Raw genomic sequence first — 5,762 nt, 5'->3', positions numbered from 1 at the left:
GCCCGCGCCGCCGCCGCCCGCCCGCCCGCCCGCCGGACACGCCCCCTCGCCGGACACGCCCCCTCGCCGTCGGCGCGCGCCCGCGGGCACGCCCCCTCCCCGCCCGCGCGCGTGGCCGCGGGGCGCGCCCCGCCCCAAAGCCCAGGGGCTTGCTGCAGACTCCTGGCCTGGCTGGGGGGGGCGCGCCTCGAGGGAACCTTCCCCTAATCCGCCCGGCCCCCCGACTCCCGCCCTAGGCTCATTACAGGGGCGGGACTTGCTCCCTTGGCTTCTTTCTTTTATAAACAAATAGCAAAAGTTACCCCCAGCCTTAGCCGAGCTTGCACGAGAATAGGGGTTGTTCAAGAAAGTCGTGCAGGCGTTGACCGCCCTCTTGAGAAGTATTGTCACTGGCCTCTCAAGTCTAAAGCCCTGGAAAATACCGGTCAGGCCTGGCGTGTGGGCTGTTTGCCGGTAATCCCAGCATTCAGGATGCTGTTGAGACTGAAGGATCAAGAGTTCAAGGCCAGGGTTCAAGATCAGCCTGGGATACTTCGGGACACCAGTCCAAAAAAAAATTTTAAATTCGGAAGATGGGGTCTGGCTGCACATGCCAGTAATCTTACTTGAAAGACTTAAGCACCAGGAAATCAAGGTCATCCACTGCCACTCGGTGTATTGGGGGGATTGTCTGTAATCAGTCTCAGAACTCTGTAGACGGAAGCAGGAGGATTGCTGAGAGTTTGTAGCCATAGTGTGCTACATAACAAATAGCAGGCCACCCATAGCTACATAACAAGACCTGTCTCAACCAAAGAAACAGACCTGCTAAGTCTCCACCCATAGATCTTTATCCTTAGCTAATGGTCGTTTTAAGCTTCATGAGGTAGAATGCTTTCAAAGCTCAAACTCCAACCGGGGGAATTCAGTCCTGTGGGAGTTGAGACACAGCCAAGTTGGGCTTAGTGCCTGACGTCTTCTAATGAGCACAGGCAGTCTCATGTCCTGTCCCCTCTCACCTGAAGTACCTTCTTGGCCTGCCTTTAATGTCTTCTTAAAATGTGGGCCTTGTCGCCTGTCCTTTAATTTGTAGGCAGTGAACTACCAGCTGAAGTTTAAAGCTGAGTGGCCTTCGAGGCCGGCATTACCTGATCTAAACGCATGAACCTATTGTTAGTATTACTTCAGTGGGAGCCGCAAGTGGCTAGAAACTTCTTAACAGGAACAAGCAAGCAAAAGAACTTCAGGTTTCTCTTTTTTTTTTTTTTTTTTTTTTTGGAGGGGGGGGTTTCCTCTGTGTAGTTTTGGAGCCTGTCCTGAAACTTACTCTGTAGATCTCTAGACCAGGCTGCCTCGAACTCACAGAGATCCGCCTGCCTCTGCCTCCAGAGCGCTGGGATTAAAGGCATGCACCACCACCACCACCGCCAGGTTTCTCTTTGACAGAGTTTCCTTGACTTCGCTTTCCTGGCACACGTCTGTAGCAGCCATTTTTCCAAAGAACCAGACAGTATGTTACTAATTAGCACAAAATTGGATGCAAAGTAGAGTGAAGGCCTTAAGGTACTTGACCACCAAAGACTTCAGTGACTTTTGTTTGTTTTTTTTTTCTGAAACAGTCTCCCTGTGCAGCCTAGGCTAGCAACCAAATTGCGGTCTTTCTGCTGCTGGAGTGTTGGTCTTACAGGTATAGGCCAGTGTCCAACAAACTCTTTGCAATTGCAAGCTCTATACACTGAATCAGATTTGAAAAGAACTCTTAGTTGAATAAAATTGAGTAAGAATGAATAAATGAAAAACAAAAACAATAACCCTTCTTCACTGAACTGGCAAAGAGAAACCTGGGCCAGTCATCCAAATATTTGGGAGTTCAAGGTTGTTTTTAGCCACACAGTTAGTTGGAGGCCAGTTTAGGAGACATGAGACAGAGACCCTGTCGCAAACAATGAAGAGACAGGCACGGTGGCCCAAACACTGTGTAACCTAAAATGACCTTGACCATTTGATCTTCCTGCCTACATTTCCCAAATACTGGGATTAAAGGCATGGATCAACACCCCCAGGTTTATGCAGTACTGAGAATCGAACTCAGGGAGTCCGGCATGCTAAAGCACTCTCCCAACTGACCAGGTCTCCAATCCAGCTATCCTTTTTCTTTAAACTATAGTGTAACTTGAGGCTAAATGATTTTCTTTGTTTTCTAGATGATTTTTCTGCAGTGTTCTGACTGCATGAGCGTCTGTGTGAGGGTGCCTGATCCCCTAGAACTGGAGTTACAAACAGTTGGGAGCCGCCATGTGGGTGCTGGGAATGAAACCTGAGTCCTCAGAAGAGCAGCCTAGCCTATGCTCTTAACTTCTGAGCCATCTCTCCAGCCCCGGAAGTGATTCTCTTTCTTAATTTTTTTTTCTTTTTTTTTTGTTTGTTTCTTTGTATTTCGAGACAGGGTTTCTCTGTGTAGTCCTGGCTGTTCTGGAACTCTGTAGACCAGTCTGGATCTCGAACTCAGACATCATTCTGCCTCTGCCTCCCGAGTGCTGGGATTAAAGGCAGATACCACCACTCCCAGCTCTTAAGTGATTTTCTTATTTATGCATTTATTGGATTTTATTTGTTGTTATATTGTGTGTGTGTATGTGTGTGTGCCTGTTTTTTGTTGTTGTTGTTTGTTTGTTTGTTTGTTGTTTTGTTTTTTAACAGCCCCAAGTAGCACAGGCTGGCCTTGCAATTCCTGAGTATCTGATGATAAGCTTTCTCTGATCTGCCTGCCTGGGAGGCATACACCAAGCCAGGCAAACCAGACTATTTTTTGGATACTTATCTTCTACTAAATTCGTCAGATATGAGGCAGGTGTGGCCGCACGGCACTTCCCTGTAATCCTAGCCCTCAGGAAGCAGAGACAAGGAGGACCACAGGTCTTCAGCCGGCCTAGTCTCCACAAGCAAGTTCTAGGCCTGCCAGATCTACATAGTGAGACCCAGTCGTCTTCGAAATAGCAAAAGAACAAGACATGAACTATTTCTTTTATGTCCAAAAGGGCACAAATGAAACACTGCTTTTTATAGCTCCTGCATGAATGTCCTTCATTTCCCCGTGGTGACTGCTACTGGGAAATGGTTTATTAATTGTGGATTTAGTCCCTCGTATTGTAATGCAAATAGAGCGATGGTACATGGCAGCTGCATTCATTTAACATTTGCAGAGGCTCTTGTTCAAGGGATGGAATATTCAAAGTGACCCAAATTATCGTGACATGCAGGCCACAGGTCAAATTCAAAGCCAAATTACAAATCAATGGACTTCCCGGGGGTGGAGGGAACCTAGTCCTATAAACTTGAGTTCTTAATTGTTTTTGACAGACTGAAATCTATTTTGCTGTCTCCAGACTTTAAGATCTACAAAATAAAGACTTTGCTCTGTGAGTGACTTATTTTCTAAGTGGTCTTTTCCTATGTGTTTAATCCATCGGTTTTTTTTTGTTTTGTTTCCCATTAAGATTATCTTAGGCTCCGAATCATATTCGTCTCCAGAGATAGGTTTCAAAGTTTGGTAAAATAATTGTTTTTGAGCTTCTATATGCTTTTCACTTCTAGCCTTTCATCTTTTCTTTAGAAAAGAGGTCACTTTAACTGACCCCACATCCGTGTTATATTGAAGTTTAATAATCTGCTTTAAAAGTTCTGTCTGCTTCAAGGCCTATGTTGATCAGAAGTTAGAGTACAATACTTCCATCCCGAGGTTCCAGGTCTGTCTGACCTCTGCAGTCAGCAATGAAAGGAGAGACATGGGCTGCGAAGGGCTGAGGTGAGCTACCACTCCTTGCCAAGGAATTCCCAATGTAAAGATCCAGGGGAGACAAGAAATAAGAACTATGAATGTTCTTTTTAAATTTTGACTTGTTCTCATTTCCATTGTCCTCTTTGTTTTTCAGACAGTGTCCCACTTTGTTGCCCCTGGCTGATCTGGAACTTCTAAGTCGGTGGTTCTCAACCTTTCTAGTGCTGCAACCTTTTATTTACTATGCAGTTCCTCATGTTGTGGTGACCCCCAATCATAAAATTATTTCATTGCTACTTCAGAACTGTAATTTTGCTACTGTTATGAATGGTTGGTTGGTTGGTTGGTTGGTTGACTGGGTGGTTAGGTGGGTGGGTGGGTGTATAGTTTCTCAAGGTAGAGTTTCTCTGTGTATCCCTGACTGTCTTGGAACTTGCTCTGTAGAACAGGCTAGCCTCAAACCCAGAGATCTACCTGCCTCTGCCTCCCAAGGGCTGGGATTAAATAAAGGCTCCTGCTTTAATCATAATGTAAATATCTGATGTGCAACCCCAAAGGGGTTGAGACCCACAGGTTGACAACTACTGCACAAAGTAGCTATGCTGGCATGGAACTCAGAAATTAGCCTACCTCTGCCTCAGGGAGTACTGGAATTAAGAGTATGTGCCACGACACCCAGCATATCTATTTATTATGTTTGTGTGCTTTGTGTGTGTGCATGTGGGATGGGTTAACCTGCAAAACCATCCTCTCCTTCCACCATGTGGGTTCTGTTGCTACATGGCTGTGCATGCACTGTCCAGTAGCCAGGCAGGAGGCTTGGTCATCCTGGGGCCTATGTCCTGCATAATCTGTGCGCACAACTGTGATCAAGCAATCTATGTGCATGCATGCATAGTCACATAAGCCTATATGCACATGTGCAGGGGGGAGTCCATAAAATGTGGGTCACAGACTCCTCCCCTCTTCTTCTCCTCCCTGCCCCCCCACCCTCCCTGAACAACCATTTCCATAGGCCTAAGCACTCCTCTCTTAATAAACTCTTACAGTGGGTTTTGTCATACCTCGTGGCTTTCCTCACACAGTCAACAGCACCAAGTAATGAGTAAAATTGCGCCACATAAAACTAACAGATTCCAGGACTTGAACTCAGATCCTCAGGTTGGAGGAAAGTACCTTTACTGGAGAAGCCATCTTACCAGTCCCCCCCCCCATTTTTTTTTAAGTTTTTGATTAGCATATACATTCTGTCTGAAAGTTTTGCTCCCCTAAACAATTTCTGGGTGTTTTTTTCCACTCTGTGGATTAAACTCAGGACTTCAAACACAGCAGGCAAGTGCTCTCCCACTGAGCCACATTCCCAAGACCCATTTCTATTTCTCACTTAATGAAAAATGAAAGGGGATGGGGGACCGGGTATGGTTTGCCTTTAATCCCGTCCCAGCACTATCAAGGCAGAGGCAGGAAGATCTTCAAGGCCAACCAGGTCTACATATTGAGCTCGAGGCCAGCCTGGGTTAGACCACTGGCCAGCAAGGCCCTGGGATCTGTTTGTCTCAGTCCTTCATGCTTACATTAGGGGAATGAACCACTGCATCCTGCTTTTTGGAAGGATGGCAGAAATCTGAACATAGGTCCTCGTGCTCAACTGGCAAATAATTTACTGTCTGAACCATCTCCCCGGCCCTTTTACTTCTTTTATTTGTTTAATTTGTTTCTTTTGTTTTGTTTTGTTTTAGATGGGGTCTCACACAAGCCCAGGCTGGCCTAGAACTTACTGTATAGTCCAGGTTAGCCAAGAACTCCTGGCGGTCGTCCTGGCTCTGCCTCCCCAGTGCTGGGATTCCAGTCTTGAATGATCGTACAACACATAGTTTGCTTTATACAGACAGTCTTGCTATTTAGATTAGACGAGGCTAGCTTAGAACTCACTAGTCCAACCTGGCTTCAATTCATGATCCTCCTTCCTCCAACTTCTGGTACTGGGACTTTATTTAGGCTTGCA

The sequence above is a fragment of the Peromyscus californicus genome, unplaced genomic scaffold (assembly GCF_007827085.1).
Source record: "Peromyscus californicus insignis strain IS unplaced genomic scaffold, ASM782708v3 Scaffold_13__1_contigs__length_99412109, whole genome shotgun sequence".
Taxonomy (NCBI): Eukaryota; Metazoa; Chordata; class Mammalia; order Rodentia; family Cricetidae; genus Peromyscus; species Peromyscus californicus.
The sequence above is the reverse complement of the archived record's forward strand: the minus strand, read 5'-3'. Positions refer to the sequence as shown.